Source organism: Scyliorhinus torazame, chromosome 2, assembly GCF_047496885.1.
Source record: "Scyliorhinus torazame isolate Kashiwa2021f chromosome 2, sScyTor2.1, whole genome shotgun sequence".
Taxonomy (NCBI): Eukaryota; Metazoa; Chordata; class Chondrichthyes; order Carcharhiniformes; family Scyliorhinidae; genus Scyliorhinus; species Scyliorhinus torazame.
Genome location: NC_092708.1, coordinates 16386179 through 16409611, shown reverse-complemented (window position 1 = coordinate 16409611; position 23433 = coordinate 16386179). Strand labels below are relative to the sequence as shown.

The 23433-nt window shown below is 54.7% G+C and overlaps 1 protein-coding gene across 7 annotated transcripts in view; it reads left to right on the top strand.

Moving 5' to 3' along the window:
• spega (striated muscle enriched protein kinase a) overlaps window positions 1-23433 on the top strand; it is a 1182457-nt gene that overhangs the window by 231175 nt on the left and 927849 nt on the right. The window lies entirely within an intron of this gene.

The following is a 23433-nucleotide window of genomic DNA, read 5'->3' as shown; positions in this document are numbered from 1 at the left end:
GATTAGAACGATTGTAAGTTCAGTAAAAAGTGGATCTGTTGGGGAAAGCTTGCAGAGTCGCCTCGCTCCGGCGCCATCTTCTGGAAGCATCTGTCCTGAAGTATTGGGGTTCATCCCCGCGCATGCGCAGGGGAGGGGGTCTCTTCCGCTTCTGCCATAGTGAAGACCATGGCGAAGGCGGAAGAAAAAGAGTGCCCCCATGGCGGGGGCGGGAATCACGCTGCGCCGATCGGTGGGCTCCGATCGCGGGCCAGGCCACCGTGGGGGCAACGCCCAGGGCCAGATCACTCCGCGCCCCCCCCAAGGACACCGGAGCCCGCCCGCGCCGCCTTCAAAAGGTGGTTTACTCCACGCTGGTGGGACAGGCATTCCAGCAGCGGGACCTCGGGCCCGCCGACCGGCGCGGCGCGATTCCCGCCCCCGCCGAATCTCTGGTGGCGGAGACTTCGGGACACGGCGGGGGCGGGATTCACGGCAGCCCCCGGCGATTCTCCGACCCGGCGTGGGGTCGGAGAATCCCGCCCCTGTTTTTATACTGAAATCGGGGCGGCGCCGTTTTTCAGATGCTCCGCCCCCTCAAAAACGACATCACCGCTGAGTACGGTGCAACGCCATTGGAACGGCCTCAGGACGTCACCTGAGGTCCTCCCCCGACGCCGTGGGACACGTGTGCTTACATTTTTCGGGGACCCCGCGCGGTGGCTGCGGACTTTGTCCAGCGTTGCCACAGTCGGGGGGTGGGGGGGGGGGAGCTGTTCCGCTGGCCGGGGGGGCTTCGGCGGGGGCTGGGTGGACAGGTTGGTGGGGGGTCCGGGGGTGGCGAGGGGGTTACAGGGGGGCACTATCTCGCAAGCCGCGTCCACGCGTGGTCGCCGCCATGTTGTACGGCGCCGCCATACAGGTCGCCGCCGTGCGCATGAGCGGCCCCGGACCCGGCCGTTCTCCGTTCGTATCTGCAGGTAAAGCCGGGCTTTCCGTGGCCCGGCAGCTAGTCCCCCACCGCGCGGAGCATCGGTGCGAGGGAGGCGCCGACGTTTGGTGGTAAGGCCAGGTGCTTCCTCCGGACATAGCCTCAAAATCGGAGAATCCAGCCCCATGTATCCCAGAGCGTTGAAAGAGGTTGCTGAAGGGAGAGAGAGAAAACAAGGAACTATAGACCAGTGAGCCTGACGTCAGTGGTTTGGGTACATGGTAGAATCTGTTGTAAAGGATGTGATAAACAGACACTTGGACAATTCTGATCTGATTGGACGTAGTCAGCATGGATTTATGAATGGGAAATCCAGTTTGATGGACCTGTTGTAGTTTCTGTGGCTGTTACAGACAGGATGTGGAGATGCCGGCGTTGGACTGTAAGACTTCTTACTGTTAAAGACAGAACTGTGAAAGGGGAGTTTGTGGATGGAGTATATTTGGATATTCAGAAGGCTTTTGCTAAAGTCCCCAACAGGAGGTTGGTTAACAAAATTAAAGCACATGGGATTGGAGGTAATATACAGTCATGGATTGAGGATTGGTTAACAGGCAGAAAGCAGAGAGCAGGAATAAATGGGTAATCCTCACGTTGCCCGGCTGTGGCGAGTGGGGTATCGCAAGGATCAGTGCTTGGACCCCAGCTGGTCACAATATATGTCAATGATTTCGATGTGGGGACCAAATGTAATGGGCGAGATTCGCCATTGGTCAACGCCGAAATCGCAAAACGCGGTTGGGCGGAGAAACAGTTCCGACGCCGAAATCGCGGCAGGCGTCGATTTGATGCCAAATCGCGATTCTCCGTCACCTCGACAGCGGAGCCAATGCATTCCGGAACGCACGTACAGTAAACACCGTTTGCGTATCACTAGCGGGTCCGACCCGGTATTCTCCGGGGCTCCGCGATTCTCCGCCGCCAATGGGCCGAGTCCCCGACGGCCCGGTTCACTTGTGACTTTAAACATCGTGAAACCGTCGCCGTGGCTGCTGAGGGAGGGAGAGGGGGTTCGGGAAGTGTCCAACATTCGCCATAGTTTGCTGATAGTTGTGCTGCTCGCCGGAGGGGGGCTTCTGCCAGGGTCGGGGGGAGTAGTGGGGAGTGCCCAGGAGGTGGGGTCAGGGTGGACGGGCACGGAACACCATCGCCGCAGCCGGCAAGGCAGCCACGCAACTGCGCACACCGCTAACAGCCCACTGTGAACTTAGGGTCATGGGTCATACAGGTGTCCCCACCCCCCCAGGGTGCCCTCTGGCCCCAGCCGACCCATCAGCTGTGTGCGCGCGCTCCAGCACAGCCAGTGGCATATTGTTGGCTGGGGAGAGTGTGTGTGGGGAGTGGAATGTGTGTGTGCGGCTGGGGTGAGTGTGTGTGGGGAGTGGAATGTGTGTGTGCGGCTGGGATGAGTGTGTGTGGGGAGTGTAATGTGTGTGTGTGGCTGGGATGAGTGTGTGTGGGGAGTGTAATGTGTGTGTGCGGCTGGGATCAGTGTGTGTGGGGAGTGTAATGTGTGTGTGCGGCTGGGGTGAGTGTGTGTGGGGAGTGTAATGTGTGTGTGAGGCTGGGATGAGTGTGTGTGGGGAGTGTAATGTGTGTGTGCGGCTGGGATGAGTGTGTGTGGGGAGTGTAATGTGTGTGTGTGGCTGGGATGAGTGTGTGTGGGGAGTGTAATGTGTGTGTGCGGCTGGGATGAGTGAGTGTGGGGAGTGTAATGTGTGTGTGCGGCTGGGATGAGTGTGGGTGGGGAGTGTAATGTGTGTGTGAGGCTGGGATGAGTATGTGCGGGGAGTGTAATGTGTGTGTGCGGCTGGGATGAGTGTGTGTGGGGAGTGTAATGTGTGTGTGAGGCTGGGATGAGTGTGTGTGGGGAGTGTAATGTGTGTGTGCGGCTGGGATGAGTGTGTGTGGGGAGTGTAATGTGTGTGTGCGGCTGGGATGAGTGTGTGTGGGGAGTGTAATGTGTGTGTGCGGCTGGGATGAGTGTGTGTGGGGAGTGTAATGTGTGTGCGGCTGGGATGAGTGTGTGTGGGGAGTGGAATGTGTGTGTGCGGCTGGGATGAGTGTGTGTGGGGAGTGTAATGTGTGTGTGCGGCTGGGATGAGTGTGTGTGGGGAGTGGAATGTGTGTGTGGCTGGGATGAGTGTGTGTGGGGAGTGTAATGTGTGTGTGCGGCTCGGATGACTGTGTGTGGGGAGTGTAATGTGTGTGTGTGGCTGGGATGAGTGTGTGTGGGGAGTGGAATGTGTGTGTGCGGCTGGGATGAGTGTGTGCGGGGAGTGTAATGTGTGTGTGCGGCTGGGATGAGTGTGTGTGGGGAGTGTAATGTGTGTGTGGCTGGGATGAGTGTGTGTGGGGAGTGTAATGTGTGTGTGCGGCTGGGATGAGTGTGTGTGGGGAGTGGAATGTGTGTGTGCGGCTGGGATGAGTGTGTGTGGGGAGTGTAATGTGTGTGTGCGGCTGGGGTGAGTGTGTGTGGGGAGTGGAATGTGTGTGTGCGGCTGGGATGAGTGTGTGTGGGGAGTGGAATGTGTGTGTGCGGCTGGGGTGAGTGTGTGTGGGGAGTGTAATGTGTGTGCGGCTGGGGTGAGTGTGTGTGGGGAGTGTAATGTGTGTGCGGCTGGGATGAGTGTGTGTGGGGAGTGTAATGTGTGTGTGCGGCTGGGATGAGTGTGTGTGGGGAGTGTAATGTGTGTGTGCGGCTGGGATGAGTGTGTGTGGGGAGTGTAATGTGTGTGTGGGGAGTGTAATGTGTGTGTGCGGCTGGGATGAATGTGTGGGGAGTGTAATGTGTGTGTGCGGCTGGGATGAGTGTGTGTGGGGAGTGTAATGTGTGTGTGGGGAGTGGAATGTGTGTGTGCAGCTGGGATGAATGTGTGTGGGGAGTGCAGTGTGTGTGTGCGGCTGGGATGAGTGTGTGTGGGGAGTGCAGTGTGTGTGTGCGGCTGGGACGAGTGTGTGTGGGGAGTGTAATGTGTGTGTGCGGCTGGGATGAGTGTGTGTGGGGAGTGTAATGTGTGTGTGCGGCTGGGATGAGTGTGTGTGGGGAGTGTAATGTGTGTGTGGGGAGTGGAATGTGTGTGTGTGGCTGGGATGAGTGTGTGTGGGGAGTGTAATGTGTGTGTGCGGCTGGGATGAGTGTGTGTGGGGAGTGGAATGTGTGTGTGCGGCTGGGATGAGTGTGTGCGGGGAGTGTAATGTGTGTGTGCGGCTGGGATGAGTGTGTGTGGGGAGTATAATGTGTGTGTGTGGCTGGGATGAGTGTGTGTGGGGAGTGTAATGTGTGTGTGCGGCTGGGATGAGTGTGTGTGGGGAGTGTAATGTGTGTGTGGGGAGTGTAATGTGTGTGTGCGGCTGGGTGAGTGTGTGTGGGGAGTGGAATGTGTGTGTGCGGCTGGGATGAGTGTGTGTGGGGAGTGCAATGTGTGTGTGGGGAGTGTAATGTGTGTGTGCGGCTGGGATGAGTGTGTGTGGGGAGTGGAATGTGTGTGTGCGGCTGGGATGAGTGTGTGTGGTGAGTGTAATGTGTGTGTGCGGCTGGGATGAGTGTGTGTGGGGAGTGGAATGTGTGTGTGCGGCTGGGATGAGTGTGTGTGGGGAGTGGAATGTGTGTGTGCGGCTGGGATGAGTGTGTATGGGGAGTGTAATGCGTGCGTGCGAGGCTGGGATGAGTGTGTGTGGGGAGTGTAATGTGTGTGTGCGGCTGGGGTGAGTGTGTGTGGGGAGTGTAATGCGTGCGTGCGAGGCTGGGATGAGTGTGTGTGGGGAGTGTAATGAGTGTGTGCGGCTGGGATGATTGTGTGTGGGGAGTGTAATGTGTGTGCGGCTGGGATGAGTGTGTGTGGGGAGTGGAATGTGTGTGTGCGGCTGGGATGAGTGTGTGCGGGGAGTGTAATGTGTGTGTGCGGCTGGGATGAGTGTGTGTGGGGAGTGTAATGTGTGTGTGGCTGGGATGAGTGTGTGTGGGGAGTGGAATGTGTGTGTGCGGCTGGGATGAGTGTGTGTGGGGAGTGGAATGTGTGTGTGCGGCTGGGATGAGTGTGTGTGGGGAGTGTAATGTGTGTGTGCGGCTGGGGTGAGTGTGTGTGGGGAGTGGAATGTGTGTGTGCGGCTGGGATGAGTGTGTGTGGGGAGTGGAATGTGTGTGTGCGGCTGGGGTGAGTGTGTGTGGGGAGTGTAATGTGTGTGCGGCTGGGGTGAGTGTGTGTGGGGAGTGTAATGTGTGTGCGGCTGGGATGAGTGTGTGTGGGGAGTGTAATGTGTGTGTGCGGCTGGGATGAGTGTGTGTGGGGAGTGTAATGTGTGTGTGCGGCTGGGATGAGTGTGTGTGGGGAGTGTAATGTGTGTGTGGGGAGTGTAATGTGTGTGTGCGGCTGGGATGAATGTGTGGGGAGTGTAATGTGTGTGTGCGGCTGGGATGAGTGTGTGTGGGGAGTGTAATGTGTGTGTGGGGAGTGGAATGTGTGTGTGCGGCTGGGATGAATGTGTGTGGGGAGTGCAGTGTGTGTGTGCGGCTGGGATGAGTGTGTGTGGGGAGTGCAGTGTGTGTGTGCGGCTGGGACGAGTGTGTGTGGGGAGTGGAATGTGTGTGTGTGGCTGGGATGAGTGTGTGTGGGGAGTGTAATGTGTGTGTGCGGCTGGGATGAGTGTGTGTGGGGAGTGTAATGTGTGTGTGCGGCTGGGATGAGTGTGTGTGGGGAGTGTAATGTGTGTGTGGGGAGTGGAATGTGTGTGTGTGGCTGGGATGAGTGTGTGTGGGGAGTGTAATGTGTGTGTGCGGCTGGGATGAGTGTGTGTGGGGAGTGGAATGTGTGTGTGCGGCTGGGATGAGTGTGTGCGGGGAGTGTAATGTGTGTGTGCGGCTGGGATGAGTGTGTGTGGGGAGTGTAATGTGTGTGTGTGGCTGGGATGAGTGTGTGTGGGGAGTGTAATGTGTGTGTGCGGCTGGGATGAGTGTGTGTGGGGAGTGTAATGTGTGTGTGGGGAGTGTAATGTGTGTGTGCGGCTGGGTGAGTGTGTGTGGGGAGTGGAATGTGTGTGTGCGGCTGGGATGAGTGTGTGTGGGGAGTGTAATGTGTGTGTGGGGAGTGTAATGTGTGTGTGCGGCTGGGTGAGTGTGTGTGGGGAGTGGAATGTGTGTGTGCGGCTGGGATGAGTGTGTGTGGGGAGTGTAATGTGTGTGTGGGGAGTGTAATGTGTGTGTGCGGCTGGGATGAGTGTGTGTGGGGAGTGGAATGTGTGTGTGCGGCTGGGATGAGTGTGTGTGGTGAGTGTAATGTGTGTGTGCGGCTGGGATGAGTGTGTGTGGGGAGTGGAATGTGTGTGTGCGGCTGGGATGAGTGTGTGTGGGGAGTGGAATGTGTGTGTGCGGCTGGGATGAGTGTGTGTGGGGAGTGTAATGCGTGCGTGCGAGGCTGGGATGAGTGTGTGTGGGGAGTGTAATGTGTGTGTGCGGCTGGGGTGAGTGTGTGTGGAGTGTAATGAGTGTGTGCGGCTGGGATGATTGTGTGTGGGGAGTGTAATGTGTGTGTGCGGCTGGGATGAGTGTGTGTGGGGAGTGTAATGTGTGTGTGCGGCTGGGATGAGTGTGTGTGGGGAGTGTAATGTGTGTGTGGGGAGTGTAATGTGTGTGTGCGGCTGGGTGAGTGTGTGTGGGGAGTGGAATGTGTGTGTGCGGCTGGGATGAGTGTGTGTGGGGAGTGTAATGTGTGTGTGGGGAGTGTAATGTGTGTGTGCGGCTGGGATGAGTGTGTGTGGGGAGTGGAATGTGTGTGTGCGGCTGGGATGAGTGTGTGTGGTGAGTGTAATGTGTGTGTGCGGCTGGGATGAGTGTGTGTGGGGAGTGGAATGTGTGTGTGCGGCTGGGATGAGTGTGTGTGGGGAGTGGAATGTGTGTGTGCGGCTGGGATGAGTGTGTGTGGGGAGTGTAATGCGTGCGTGCGAGGCTGGGATGAGTGTGTGTGGGGAGTGTAATGTGTGTGTGCGGCTGGGGTGAGTGTGTGTGGAGTGTAATGAGTGTGTGCGGCTGGGATGATTGTGTGTGGGGAGTGTAATGTGTGTGTGCGGCTGGGATGAGTGTGTGTGGGGAGTGGAATGTGTGTGTGCGGCTGGGATGAGTGTGTGTGGGGAGTGGAATGTGTGTGTGCGGCTGGGATGAGTGTGTGTGGGGAGTGGAATGTGTGTGTGTGGCTGGGATGAGTGTGTGCGGGGAGTGTAATGTGTGTGTGTGGCTGGGATGAGTGTGTGTGGGGAGTGTAATGTGTGTGTGCGGCTGGGATGAGTGTGTGTGGGGAGTGTAGTGTGTGTGTGCGGCTGGGGTGAGTGTGTGTGGAGTGTAATGAGTGTGTGCGGCTGGGATGACTGTGTGTGGGGAGTGTAATGTGTGTGTGCGGCTGGGGTGAGTGTGTGGGGAGTGTAATGTGTGTGTGCGGCTGGGATGAGTGTGTGTGGGGAGTGGAATGTGTGTGTGCGGCTGGGATGAGTGTGTGTGGTGAGTGTAATGTGTGTGTGCGGCTGGGATGAGTGTGTGTGGGGAGTGGAATGTGTGTGTGCGGCTGGGATGAGTGTGTGTGGGGAGTGGAATAACAAAGAACAAAGAACAAAGAAATGTACAGCACAGGAACAGGCCCTTCGGCCCTCCAAGCCCGTGCCGACCATACTGCCCGACTAAACTACAATCTTCTACACTTCCTGGGTCCGTATCCTTCTATTCCCATCCTATTCATATATTTGTCAAGATGCCCCTTAAATGTCCCTATTGTCCCTGCTTCCACCACCTTCTCCGGTAGCGAGTTCCAGGCACCCACTACCCTCTGCGTAAAAAACTTGCCTTGTACATCTACTCTAAACTTTGCCCCTCTCACCTGAAACCTATGCCCCCTAGTAATTGACCCCTCTACCCTGGGGAAAAGCCTCTGACTATCCACTCTGTCTATGCCCCTCATAATTTTGTATACCTCTATCAGGTCGCCCCTCAACCTCCTTCGTTCCAGTGAGAACAAACCGAGTTTATTCAATCGCTCCTCATAGCTTATGCCCTCCATACCAGGCAACATTCTGGTAAATCTCTTCTGCACCCTCTCTAAAGCCTCCACATCCTTCTGGTAGTGTGGCGACCAGAATTGAACACTATACTCCAAGTGTGGCCTAACTAAGGTTCTATACAGCTGCAACATGACTTGCCAATTCTTATACTCAATGCCCCGGCCAATGAAGGCAAGCATGCCGTATGCCTTCTTGACTACCTTCTCCACCTGTGTAGCCCCTTTCAGTGATCTGTGGACCTGTACTCCTAGATCTCTTTGACTTTCAATACTCTTGAGGGTTCTACCATTCACTGTATATTCCCTACCTGCATTAGCCCTTCCAAAATGCATTACCTCACATTTGTCCAGGTTAAACTCCATCTGCCATCTCTCCACCCAAGTCTCCAGACAATCTAAATCCTGCTGTATCCTCAGACAGTCCTCATCGCTATCCGCAATTCCACCAACCTTTGTGTCGTCTGCAAACTTACTAATCAGACCAGTTACATTTTCCTCCAAATCATTTATATATACTACAAAGAGCAAAGGTCCCAGCACTGATCCCTGTGGAACACCACTGGTCACAGCCCTCCAATTAGAAAAGCATCCCTCCATTGCTACCCTCTGCCTTCTATGGCCTAGCCAGTTCTGTATCCACCTTGCCAGTTCACCCCTAATCCCGTGTGACTTCACCTTTTGTACTAGTCTACCATGAGGGACCTTGTCAAAGGCCTTACTGAAGTCCATTTCGACAACATCTACTGCCCTACCTGCATCAATCATCTTAGTGACCTCCTCGAGTGTGTGTGCGGCTGGGATGAGTGTGTGTGGGGAGTGTAATGTGTGTGTGCGGCTGGGATGAGTGTGTGTGGGGAGTGTAGTGTGTGTGTGCGGCTGGGATGAGTGTGTGTGGGGAGTGTAATGTGTGTGTGTGGCTGGGATGAGTGTGTGCGGGGAGTGTAATGTGTGTGTGCGGCTGGGATGAGTGTGTGTGGGGAGTGTAATGTGTGTGTGCGGCTGGGATGAGTGTGTGTGGGGAGTGCAGTGTGTGTGCGGCTGGGATGAGTGTGTGCGGGGAGTGTAATGTGTGTGTGTGGCTGGGATGAGTGTGTGCGGGGAGTGTAATGTGTGTGTGCGGCTGGGATGAGTGTGTGTGGGGAGTGTAATGTGTGTGTGCGGCTGGGATGAGTGTGTGTGGGGAGTGCAGTGTGTGTGCGGCTGGGATGAGTGTGTGTGGGGAGTGCAGTGTGTGTGCGGCTGGGATGAGTGTGTGTGGATAGTGGAATGTGTGTGTGCGGCTGGGATGAGTGTGTGTGGTGAGTGTAATGTGTGTGTGCGGCTGGGATGAGTGTGTGTGGGGAGTGGAATGTGTGTGTGCGGCTGGGATGAGTGTGTGTGGGGAGTGGAATGTGTGTGTGCGGCTGGGATGAGTGTGTATGGGGAGTGTAATGCGTGCGTGCGAGGCTGGGATGAGTGTGTGTGGGGAGTGTAATGTGTGTGTGCGGCTGGGGTGAGTGTGTGTGGAGTGGAATGAGTGTGTGCGGCTGGGATGATTGTGTGTGGGGAGTGTAATGTGTGTGTGCGGCTGGGATGAGTGTGTGTGGGGAGTGTAATGTGTGTGTGCGGCTGGGATGAGTGTGTGTGGGGAGTGGAATGTGTGTGTGCGGCTGGGATGAGTGTGTGTGGGGAGTGGAATGTGTGTGTGCGGCTGGGATGAGTGTGTGTGGGGAGTGGAATGTGTGTGTGTGGCTGGGATGAGTGTGTGCGGGGAGTGTAATGTGTGTGTGTGGCTGGGATGAGTGTGTGTGGGGAGTGTAATGTGTGTGTGCGGCTGGGATGAGTGTGTGTGGGGAGTGTAGTGTGTGTGTGCGGCTGGGGTGAGTGTGTGTGGAGTGTAATGAGTGTGTGCGGATGGGATGACTGTGTGTGGGGAGTGTAATGTGTGTGTGCGGCTGGGGTGAGTGTGTGTGGAGTGTAATGAGTGTGTGCGGCTGGGATGATTGTGTGTGGGGAGTGTAATGTGTGTGTGTGGCTGGGATGAGTGTGTGTGGGGAGTGTAATGTGTGTGTGTGGCTGGGATGAGTGTGTGTGGGGAGTGTAATGTGTGTGTGCGGCTGGGATGAGTGTGTGTGGGGAGTGTAATGTGTGTGTGCGGCTGGGGTGAGTGTGTGTGGAGTGTAATGAGTGTGTGCGGCTGGGATGATTGTGTGTGGGGAGTGTAATGTGTGTGTGTGGCTGGGATGAGTGTGTGCGGGGAGTGTAATGTGTGTGTGCGGCTGGGATGAGTGTGTGTGGGGAGTGTAATGTGTGTGTGCGGCTGGGATGAGTGTGTGTGGGGAGTGTAGTGTGTGTGTGCGGCTGGGATGAGTGTGTGTGGGGAGTGTAATGTGTGTGTGTGGCTGGGATGAGTGTGTGCGGGGAGTGTAATGTGTGTGTGCGGCTGGGATGAGTGTGTGTGGGGAGTGTAATGTGTGTGTGCGGCTGGGATGAGTGTGTGTGGGGAGTGCAGTGTGTGTGCGGCTGGGATGAGTGTGTGCGGGGAGTGTAATGTGTGTGTGTGGCTGGGATGAGTGTGTGCGGGGAGTGTAATGTGTGTGTGCGGCTGGGATGAGTGTGTGTGGGGAGTGTAATGTGTGTGTGCGGCTGGGATGAGTGTGTGTGGGGAGTGCAGTGTGTGTGCGGCTGGGATGAGTGTGTGTGGGGAGTGCAGTGTGTGTGCGGCTGGGATGAGTGTGTGTGGGGAGTGGAATGTGTGTGTGCGGCTGGGATGAGTGTGTGTGGGGAGTGTAGTGTGTGTGCGGCTGGGATGAGTGTGTGTGGGGAGTGCAGTGTGTGTGCGGCTGGGATGAGTGTGTGTGGGGAGTGGAATGTGTGTGTGTGGCTGGGATGAGTGTGTGTGGGGAGTGTAATGTGTGTGTGTGGCTGGGATGAGTGTGTGTGGGGAGTGGAATGTGTGTGTGTGGCTGGGATGAGTGTGTGTGGGGAGTGTAATGTGTGTGTGTGGCTGGGATGAGTGTGTGCGGGGAGTGTAATGTGTGTGTGCGGCTGGGATGAGTGTGTGTGGGGAGTGTAATGTGTGTGTGTGGCTGGGATGAGTGTGTGTGGGGAGTGTAATGTGTGTGTGTGGCTGGGATGAGTGTGTGTGGGGAGTGGAATGTGTGTGTGTGGCTGGGATGAGTGTGTGTGGGGAGTGTAATGTGTGTGTGTGGCTGGGATGAGTGTGTGCGGGGAGTGTAATGTGTGTGTGCGGCTGGGATGAGTGTGTGTGGGGAGTGTAATGTGTGTGTGCGGCTGGGATGAGTGTGTATGGGGAGTGTAATGTGTGTGTGTGGCTGGGATGAGTGTGTGTGGGGAGTGTAATGTGTGTGTGCGGCTGGGATGAGTGTGTGCGGGGAGTGTAATGTGTGTGTGCGGCTGGGATGAGTGTGTGTGGGGAGTGGAATGTGTGTGTGTGGCTGGGATGAGTGTGTATGGGGAGTGTAATGTGTGTGTGTGGCTGGGATGAGTGTGTGTGGGGAGTGTAATGTGTGTGTGTGGCTGGGATGAGTGTGTATGGGGAGTGTAATGTGTGTGTGTGGCTGGGATGAGTGTGTGTGGGGAGTGTAATGTGTGTGTGCGGCTGGGATGAGTGTGTGCGGGGAGTGTAATGTGTGTGTGCGGCTGGGATGAGTGTGTGTGGGGAGTGGAATGTGTGTGTGCGGCTGGGATGAGTGTGTGTGGGGAGTGTAATGTGTGTGTGCGGCTGGGATGAGTGTGTGTGGGGAGTGGAATGTGTGTGTGTGGCTGGGATGAGTGTGTGTGGGGAGTGTAATGTGTGTGTGCGGCTGGGATGAGTGTGTGTGGGGAGTGCAGTGTGTGTGCGGCTGGGATGAGTGTGTGTGGGGAGTGCAGTGTGTGTGCGGCTGGGATGAGTGTGTGTGGGGAGTGGAATGTGTGTGTGCGGCTGGGATGAGTGTGTGTGGGGAGTGGAATGTGTGTGTGTGGCTGGGATGAGTGTGTGTGGGGAGTGGAATGTGTGTGTGCGGCTGGGTTGAGTGTGTGTGGGGAGTGGAATGTGTGTGTGTGGCTGGGATGAGTGTGTGTGGGGAGTGCAGTGTGTGTGCGGCTGGGATGAGTGTGTGTGGGGAGTGGAATGTGTGTGTGCGGCTGGGATGAGTGTGTGTGGGGAGTGTAGTGTGTGTGCGGCTGGGATGAGTGTGTGTGGGGAGTGCAGTGTGTGTGTGGCTGGGATGAGTGTGTGCGGGGAGTGGAATGTGTGTGTGCGGCTGGGATGAGTGTGTGTGGGGAGTGTAGTGTGTGTGCGGCTGGGATGAGTGTGTGTGGGGAGTGCAGTGTGTGTGCGGCTGGGATGAGTGTGTGTGGGGAGTGGAATGTGTGTGTGGGGAGTGGAATGTGTGTGTGGGGAGTGGAATGTGTGTGTGCTGCTGGGATGAGTGTGTGTGGGGAGTGTAATGTGTGTGTGCGGCTGGGATGAGTGTGTGTGGGGAGTGGAATGTGTGTGTGCGGCTGGGATGAGTGTGTGCGGGGAGTGTAATGTGTGTGTGCGGCTGGGATGAGTGTGTGTTGGGAGTGGAATGTGTGTGCGCGGCTGGGATGAGTGTGTGTGGGGAGTGTAATGTGTGTGTGTGGCTGGGATGAGTGTGTGTTGGGAGTGGAATGTGTGTGCGCGGCTGGGATGAGTGTGTGTGGGGAGTGGAATGTGTGTGTGCGGCTGGGATGAGTGTGTGTGGGGAGTGTAATGTGTGTGTGTGGCTGGGATGAGTGTGTGTGGGGAGTGTAATGTGTGTGTGCGGCTGGGATGAGTGTGTGTGGCGAGTGTAATGTGTGTGTGCGGCTGGGATGAGTGTGTGTGGCGAGTGTAATGTGTGTGTGCGGCTGGGATGAGTGTGTGTGGGGAGTGTAATGTGTGTGTGTGGCTGGGATGAGTGTGTGTGGGGAGTGTAATGTGTGTGTGCGGCTGGGATGAGTGTGTGTGGGGAGTGGAATGTGTGTGTGTGGCTGGGATGAGTGTGTGTGGGGAGTGTAATGTGTGTGTGCGGCTGGGATGAGTGTGTTTGGGGAGTGGAATGTGTGTGTGTGGGGAGTGGAATGTGTGTGTGCGGCTGGGATGAGTGTGTGCGGGGAGTGGAATGTGTGTGTGTGGCTGGGATGAGTGTGTGTGGCGAGTGTAATGTGTGTGTGCGGCTGGGATGAGTGTGTGTGGGGAGTGTAATGTGTGTGTGTGGCTGGGATGAGTGTGTGTGGGGAGTGTAATGTGTGTGTGCGGCTGGGATGAGTGTGTGTGGGGAGTGGAATGTGTGTGTGTGGCTGGGATGAGTGTGTGTGGGGAGTGTAATGTGTGTGTGCGGCTGGCATGAGTGTGTGTGGGGAGTGGAATGTGTGTGTGTGGGGAGTGTAATGTGTGTGTGCGGCTGGGTTGAGTGTGTGCGGGGAGTGGAATGTGTGTGTGCGGCTGGGATGAGTGTGTGCGGGGAGTGGAATGTGTGTGTGCGGCTGGGATGAGTGTGTGTGGGGAGTGGAATGTGTGTGTGTGGCTGGGATGAGTGTGTGTGGGGAGTGTAATGTGTGTGTGCGGCTGGGATGAGTGTGTTTGGGGAGTGGAATGTGTGTGTGTGGGGAGTGGAATGTGTGTGTGCGGCTGGGATGAGTGTGTGCGGGGAGTGGAATGTGTGTGTGTGGCTGGGATGAGTGTGTGTGGCGAGTGTAATGTGTGTGTGCGGCTGGGATGAGTGTGTGTGGGGAGTGTAATGTGTGTGTGTGGCTGGGATGAGTGTGTGTGGGGAGTGTAATGTGTGTGTGCGGCTGGGATGAGTGTGTGTGGGGAGTGGAATGTGTGTGTGTGGCTGGGATGAGTGTGTGTGGGGAGTGTAATGTGTGTGTGTGGCTGGGATGAGTGTGTGTGGGGAGTGTAATGTGTGTGTGCGGCTGGCATGAGTGTGTGTGGGGAGTGGAATGTGTGTGTGTGGGGAGTGTAATGTGTGTGTGCGGCTGGGTTAAGTGTGTGCGGGGAGTGGAATGTGTGTGTGCGGCTGGGATGAGTGTGTGCGGGGAGTGGAATGTGTGTGTGCGGCTGGGATGAGTGTGTGCGGGGAGTGGAATGTGTGTGTGCGGCTGGGATGAGTGTGTGTGGGGAGTGGAATGTGTGTGTGCGGCTGGGATGAGTGTGTGTGGGGAGTGGAATGTGTGTGTGCGGCTGGGATGAGTGTGTGTGGGGAGTGGAATGTGTGTGTGCGGCTGGGTGAGTGTGTGTGGGGAGTGGAATGTGGGGATTTGGGCAATTCTCCGGGGGAACTTCTTCCTTCCGCGCCAGCCCCTGTAGGGCTCCGCCATGGCCGGCCCGGAGATAACACCCCCTGCGCATGCGCCGAACCACGCCGGAGTCTCTGCGCATGCGCTAACTCGCGCAGTCCCTCCAGCGCCGGTCTAGCCACCGGAAGTGCGGAGTATTCCGCAACGTCCAGTCGGCCCGACGCAGGAGTGGTTCGAGCCGTTTTATACACCAGCGTCGGGTTACCTCGCTGATCCGGGAGTATCCCGTCTAGCTTCTCACAATCTAACACAGTCTCTAACACACTTAACGCACAGTCTCGAACTCACACACAGTAACTCACCTCCTGACCCCCGCAAAGTCTGTCCACCATCTACAAGGCACAAGTCAGGAGTGTGATGGAATACTCTCCACTTGCCTGGGTGAGTGCAGCTCCAACAACACAAGAAGCTCAACACCATCCAGGACAAAGCGGCCCCGTTTGATTGCTCCCCTTCCACAAACATTCACTCCCTCCCCCACCGACGAACAGTGGCAGCCGTGTGTACCGTCTACAAGATGCACTGCAGCAACTCACCAAGGTTCCTTAGGCAGCACCTTCCAAACCCACGACCACGACCATCTAGAAGGACGAGAGCAGCAGATACCTGGGAACCCCACCACCTGGAGGTTCCCCTCCAAGTCACTCACCCACCCTGACTGGGAAATATATCGGCCGGTTCTTTCACTGTCGCTGGGGCAACATCCTGGAACTGCTTCCCTAACAGCACAGTGGGTTTACCTACACCTCAGGGACTGCAGCGGTTCAAGAAGGCAGCTCACCCCCACCTTCTGAAGAGCAGCTAGAGATGGACAATAAATGCTGGTCTAACCCCGTAAATGACTAAAAACAAACACTTCCTGACACGCATTCTCAAACAAACCTATGCAACTCTCAAACACACACACATCCTCTAACACACCAACACACACACTCTAACACGCTAACACACACACTCTGGGCGAAATTCTCCCCCAACGGCGCGATGTCCGCCGACTGGCGCCAAAAACGGTGCCAATCAGACGGGCATCGCGCCGGCCCAAAGGTGCGGAAGGCTCCGCATCTTTGGCGGCCGAGCCCCAACATTGAGGGGCTAGGCCGGCGCCGGAGGGTTTTCCGCCCCGCCAGCTGGCGGAAATGGCGTTTGTTGTCCCGCCAGCTGGCGCGGAAATGCGGCGCATGCGCGGGAGCGTCAGCGGCCGCTGCCAGTTTCCCGGCGCATGCGCGGGAGCGTCAGCGGGCGCTGCCAGTTTCCCGGCGCATGTGCGGGAGCGTCAGCGGGCGCCGACAGTTTTCCGCGCATGCGCAGTGGGGAGAGTCTCTTCCGCCTCCGCCATGGTGGAGGCCGTGGCCGAGGCAGAAGGGAAAGAGTGCCCCCACGGCACAGGCCCGCCCGTGGATCGGTGGGCCCCGATCGCAGGCCAGGCCACCGTGGGGGCCCCCCCCAGGGTCAGATCGCCCCGTGCCCCCCCCCAGGACCCCGGAGCCCGCCCACGCCCCCTGGTCCCACCGTTAATACCAGGTTTGATTTACGCCGGCGGGACAGGAAATTTCTGGGCGGGACTTCGGCCCATCCGGCCCGGAGAATTGAGCGGGGGGTCCCGGCAACCGGCGCGGCCCGATTCCCGCCCCCGCCCAATCTCCGGGAGCGGAGACTTCGGCGGGGGCGGGTGCGGATTCACGGCGGCCAACGGCCATTCTCCGACCCGGCGGGGGGTCGGAGAATGACGCCCCTGAACACGCAAACACACACACTCTAACACACAAACACACACACTCTAACTTGCAAACACACACACCCTAACACGCAAACACACACACTCTAACATGCAAACACACACACTCTAACACACAAACACACACACTCTAACACACAAACACACACACTCTAACACGCAAACACACACACTCTAACAAGCAAACACACACACTCTAACACGCAAACACACACACTCTAACACGCAAACACACACAGTCTAACATGCAAACACACAGTCTAACATGCAAACACACACACTCTAACACGCAAACACACACACTCTAACACGCAAACACACACAGTCTAGCACGCAAACACACACACTCTAACACGCAAACACACACACTCTAACAAGCAAACACACACACTCTAACACGCAAACACACACACTCTAACATGCAAACACACACACTCTAACACGCAAACACACACACTCTAACATGCAAACACACACACTCTAACACGCAAACACACACAGTCTAACACGCAAACACACACAGTCTAACACGCAAACACACAGTCTAACATGCAAACACACACACTCTAACACGCAAACACACACACTCTAACACGCAAACACACACACTCTAACACGCAAACACACACAGTTTAACACGCAAACACACACACTCTAACACACAAACACACACACTATAACACGCAAACACACACTCTAACACGCAAACACACACACTCTAACATGCAAACACACACACTCTAACACGCAAACACACACACTCTAACACGCAAACACACACACTCTAACATGCAAACACACACACTCTAACACGCAAACACACACACTCTAACACGCAAACACACACACTCTAACAGGCAAACACACACACTCTAACATGCAAACACACACACTCTAACACGCAAACACACACACTCTAACACGCAAACACACACACTCTAACATGCAAACACACACACTCTAACACGCAAACACACACACTCTAACACACAAACACACACACTATAACACGCAAACACACACTCTAACACGCAAACACACACACTCTAACATGCAAACACACACACTCTAACACGCAAACACACACACTCTAACACGCAAACACACACACTCTAACATGCAAACACACACACTCTAACACGCAAACACACACACTCTTAACACGCAAACACACACTCTTAACACGCAAACACACACACTCTAACAGGCAAACACACACACTCTAACATGCAAACACACACACTCTAACACGCAAACACACACACTCTAACACGCAAACACACACACTCTAACAGGCAAACACACACACTCTAACACGCAAACACACACACTCTAACACGCAAACACACACACTCTAACAGGCAAACACACACACTCTAACATGCAAACACACACACTCTAACACGCAAACACACACAGTCAAACACACACCTATTCTAACAAACTGATGCAACTCTCTAATACACATTCTCTAACACTCTAATGCGCACTCTCTTACGCAGGCATGCACACACTCGAACGCACTATCGCACTCTGTCTAACGCACACTTACTAAAACAGTAATGCACAATCTCTAACACATACCTTGGCCGGGATTCTCCCCTACCCGGCGGGGCGGGGTTTCCCAGCGGGGTGGAGTGGCGGGAACCACTCCGGCGTTGGGCTACCCGCACGGAAGTCTCCGCACCTTTAGGGGCCAAGCCCTCGCCTTGAGGGGCTAGCCCCGCGCTGGAGTGGTTTGCGCGCCGCCGACCGGCGGGAAAGGCCTTTGCCCAGCCAGGGCCGAAGAGACTCCGCCGGCCAGCGGAGGTCCGCGCATGCGCGGGAGTCAGCGGCTGCTGACGTCATTCCCGCACATGCACAGGGGGGGGTTACCTATGCGTCGGCCATCGCGGAGACCTACACGGCCGACGCGTAGTAAAAGAGTGCCCCCACGGCACAGGCCCGCCCGCGGATCTGTGGGCCCCGATCGCGGGCCAGGCCACCGTGGGGGCACCCCCCCAGGGCCAGATCGCCCCGCCCCCCCCCCCCCCCCCAGGCCCCCAGGACCCTGGAGCCCGCCTGCGCCGCCTAGTCCCACCGGTAAGAGAGGTGGTTTGATCCTCGTCGGCGGGACTGGCATTCCAGCAGCGGGACTTCGGCCCATCGCGGGCCGGAGAATCGCCGGGGGGGGGCCCGCCGACCGGCGCGGCGCGATTCCCGCCCCCGCCGAATATCCGGTGGTGGAGAATCTGGCAACCGGCGGGGGCGGGATTCACGCCAGCCCCCGGCGATTCTCCAACCCGGCGGGGGTCAGAGAATCCCGCCTCTTTAGTCTAAAACACTAGTGCACACTCTCTAACACACTAACGCACACCCTCAAACTCACACACATTTTCTAACACACGCACATCCTCTAACACTGCAACACACAACCCTCCACACACATGTACCCTAACACACTAATGCACAACCTCTAAAACACATTTTCTAACACACTAATGCACACTCTTTTTTACAATTTAGAGTGCCCAATTATTTGTTTCCAACTAAGGGGCTATTTAGCGTGGCCAATCCACCTACCCTGTACATCTTCTGGGTTGTAGGGGTGAGGCCCATGCAGACACTGGGAGAATGTGCAGTGACCCAGGGCTGGGAGCGAACCTGGAATCTCAACAGCGTGAGGCAGCAGTGCTAACCATTGTTCCACTGTGCCGTCTCTAATGCACACTCTCTAACACACTCTAATTCACACACATAGTCTAATACACAATCTCTGATGCACACACATCCTGTAACACATCAAACACATATTCTCTAACAAACTAATGCACTCACTAATGCACAGACACTGTCTAACACACGAACGCACACTCTCCAACACACACTCTAACACATTGATTGCACACTCTCTAATGCACGTCCACTCTCCACTTGTGCAAGTGCACAATCTCAAACACACTAACGCACATGCTCTAACACGCATTCTCGAACACACTAATGCACATTCTCTAACAAACACACTTCCTCACACACTAACGCACACTCCCTAACACACACTCTAAAACACACTAACGCACACTCTCTAACACACAACTGCACTCACTGTAACACACTCTCACACACTAATGCACACTCTCAAACACACACTCTAACACACTAATGCACACTCTCTAACACACACTGTAATACACTAATGCACACTCTCTAACACACACTCTAACACACTAATGCACACTCAAACACACACTCTCACACACTAATGCACACACTCAAACACACACTCTAACACACTAATGCGCACTCTCTAACACACACTCTAACACTAATGCACACTCAAACACACACTCTCACACACTAATGCACACTCTCTAACACACACTCTAACACACTAATGCACACTCAAACACACACTCTCACACACTAATGCACACTCTCTAACACACACTCTAACACCCTAATGCACACTCAAACACACACTCTCACACACTAACGCACACTCCCTAACACACACTCTAAAACACACTAACGCACACTCTCTAACACACAAATGCACTCACTGTAACACACTCTCACACACTAATGCACACTCTCAAACACACACTCTAACACACTAATGCACACTCTCTAACACACACTCTAACACACTAATGCACACTCTCTAACACACACTCTAACACACTAATGCACACTCAAACACACACTCTCACACACTAATGCACACACTCAAACACACATTCTAACACACTAATGCACACTCTCTAACACACACTCTAACACACTAATGCACACTCAAACACACACTCTAACACTAATGCACACTCTCTAACACACACTCTAACACACTAATGCACACTCAAACACACACTCTCACACACTAATGCACACACTCAAACACACACTCTCACACATTAATGCACATACTCAAACACACACTCTCACACACTAATGCACACACTCAAACACACACTCTCACACACTAATGCACATACTCAAACACACACTCTAACACACTAATGCACACTCAAACACACACTCACACACTAATGCACACTCTCTAACACACACTCAAACACACTAATGCACACACTCAAACACACACTCTCACACACTAATGCACACTCTCTAACACACACTCTCACACACTATAATAATAATAACCTTTAATAGTGTCACAAGTACATTATACTGCAATGCAGTTACAGTGAAAATCAATGCACACTCTCTCACACACGCTCTAACACACGCTCTAACACACGCTCTAACACACGCTCTAACACAATAATGCACACTGTCTAGCAAACACGGGCGTGATTCTCCGACCCCCCCCCCCCCCGCCGGGTCGGAGAATCGCCGGGGGGCGGCGTGAATCCCGCCCCCGCCGGCTGCCGAATTCTCCGGCGCCGGGGATTTGGCTGGGGCAGGAATCGCACCGCGCCGGTCGGCAGCCGCTGGCAGCCCCCCCCCCCCCCACGGCGATTCTCCGGCCCGCGATGGGCCGAGTGGCCGCCCGTTTCCGCCGGGTCCCGCCAGCGTATGTTACGTCAGGTATTTGCCGGTGGGATCTGGCTCCGCGGGCGGCGTCCGGGGTCCTCGGGGGGGGGGGGGGGGGCGCGCGGTGGGATCTGGCTCCGCGGGCGGCGTCCGGGGTCCTCGGGGGGGGGGGATCTGGCCCCGGGGGTTGCCTCACGGTGGCCTGGCCCGCGATCGGAGCCCACCGATCCGCGGGTGGGCCTGTGCCGTGGGGGCACTCTATTCCTCCGCGCCGGCTGGTGTAATGGTCCGCGATGGCCGGCGCGGAGATGAAACCCCCTGCGCATCCTCTGGGACGACACCAGTACACGCTGGCGCTCTCGCGCATGCGCCGACTCGCGCCAGCCGGCGGAGGCCCTTCCTCGCAGGTCGGCGGGGCGCAAACCAGTCCGCCGCCGGCCTAGCCCCTGAAGGCGCACCTTCGGTGCGGCCCGACGCCGGAGTGGTTCACGCCACTCCTTCCCGCCGGAGAGGCCCGCCCGCCGGTTTCCAAAGAATCCCGCCCCACATTCTTGAATACACTAACACACTCCCTCTAACACACAGAAGGTGCAATTCTCCGAAACAATTTCCAAGTTAATTTGTGGCGGGTTTTTCAGGGCGAACTCCCCGCCGCTATTCAATGCCACTTAGTCATTGTTGGGGCATTGGGGAGATTTAAAAGCGGCACAGTAGCACAGCGGTTAGCACTGTTGCTTCACAGCGCCAGGGTCCCGGGTTCGATTCCCGGTTGGGGTCACTGTCTGTGCGGAGTCTGCACGTTCTCCCCGTGTCTGCGTGGGTTTCCTCCGGGTGCTCCGGTTTCCTCCCACAAGTCCTGAAAGACGTGCTGTTGGGTGAATTGGACATTCCGAATTCTCCCTCAGTGAACCCAAACACACAAACTCACACTCCCTAACATTCTAACGTGCATTTTCCAACACACTAACCCGCAGCTTCTAACACACTAATGCTCACTCTCGAACACACTAATGCTCACTCTCTAACACACTAATGCTCACTCTCGAACACACTAATGCTCACTCTCTAACACACTAATGCACACTCTCTAACACACTAACCCGCAGCTTCTAACATACTAATGCACACTCTCTAACACACTAATGCACACTCTCTAACACACTAATGCACACTCTCTAACACACTAATGCACACTCTCTAACACACTAATGCTCACTCTCTAACACACTAATGCTCACTCTCTAACACACTAAAGCTCACTCTCTAACACACTAATGCTCACTCTCTAACACACTAATGCTCACTCTCTAACACACTAATGCACACTCTCTAACACACTAATGCACACTCTCTAACATACTAATGCTCACTCTCTAACACACTAACGCTCACTCTCTAACACACTAATGCTCACTCTCTAACACACTAATGCACACTCTCTAACACACTAATGCTCACTCTCTAACACACTAATGCTCACTCTCTAACACACTAATGCACACTCTCTAACACACTAATGCACACTCTCTAACACACTAACCCGCAGCTTCTAACACACTAACGCTCACTCTCTAACACCCTAACGCTCACTCTCTAACACACTAATGCACACTCTCTAACACACTAATGCGCACTCTCTAACATACTAATGCACACTCTCTAACACACTAATGCTCACTCTCTAACACACTAATGCTCACTCTCTAACATACTAATGCACACTCTCTAACACACTAATGCTCACTCTCTAACACACTAATGCTCACTCTCGAACACACTAATGCTCACTCTCTAACATACTAATGCACACTCTCCAACACACTAATGCTCACTCTCTAACACACTAATGCTCACTCTCTAACATACTAATGCACACTCTCTAACACACTAATGCTCACTCTCTAACACACTAATGCTCACTCTCTAACACACTAATGCTCACTCTCTAACACACTAAAGCTCACTCTCTAACATATTAATGCTCACTCTCTAACACACTAACGCTCACTCTCTAACACACTAACGCTCACTCTCTAACACACTAATGCTCACTCTCTAACACACTAATGCTCACTCTCTAACACACTAACGCTCACTCTCTAACATACTAATGCTCACTCTCGAACACACTAATGCTCACTCTCTAACATACTAATGCACACTCTCTAACACACTAATGCTCACTCTCTAACACACGAATGCTCACTCTCTAACACACTAATGCTCACTCTCTAACACACTAACGCTCACTCTCTAACATACTAATGCTCACTCTCGAACACACTAATGCACACTCTCTAACATACTAATGCACACTCTCTAACACACTAATGCTCACTCTCTAACACACTAATGCTCACTCTCTAACACACTAACGCTCACTCTCTAACACACTAACGCACACTCTCTAACACACTAATGCTCACTCTCTAACACACTAATGCTCACTCTCGAACACACTAATGCTCACTCTCGAACACACTAACGCTCACTCTCTAACATATTAATGCTCACTCTCTAACACACTAATGCTCACTCTCGAACACACTAATGCACACTCTCTAACATACTAATGCTCACTCTCTAACATACTAATGCTCACTCTCGAACATGCTAATGCTCACTCTCTAACACACTAATGCTCACTCTCTAACACACTAATGCTCACTCTCGAACATGCTAATGCTCACTCTCTAACACACTAATGCTCACTCTCTAACATATTAATGCTCACTCTCTAACACACTAATGCTCACTCTCTAACACACTAATGCACACTCTCTAACATACTAATGCTCACTCTCTAACACACTAATGCTCACTCTCTAACACACTAATGCTCACTCTCTAACACACTAATGCTCACTCTCTAATACACTAATGCTCACTCTCTGACACACTAATGCTCACTCTCTAACAGA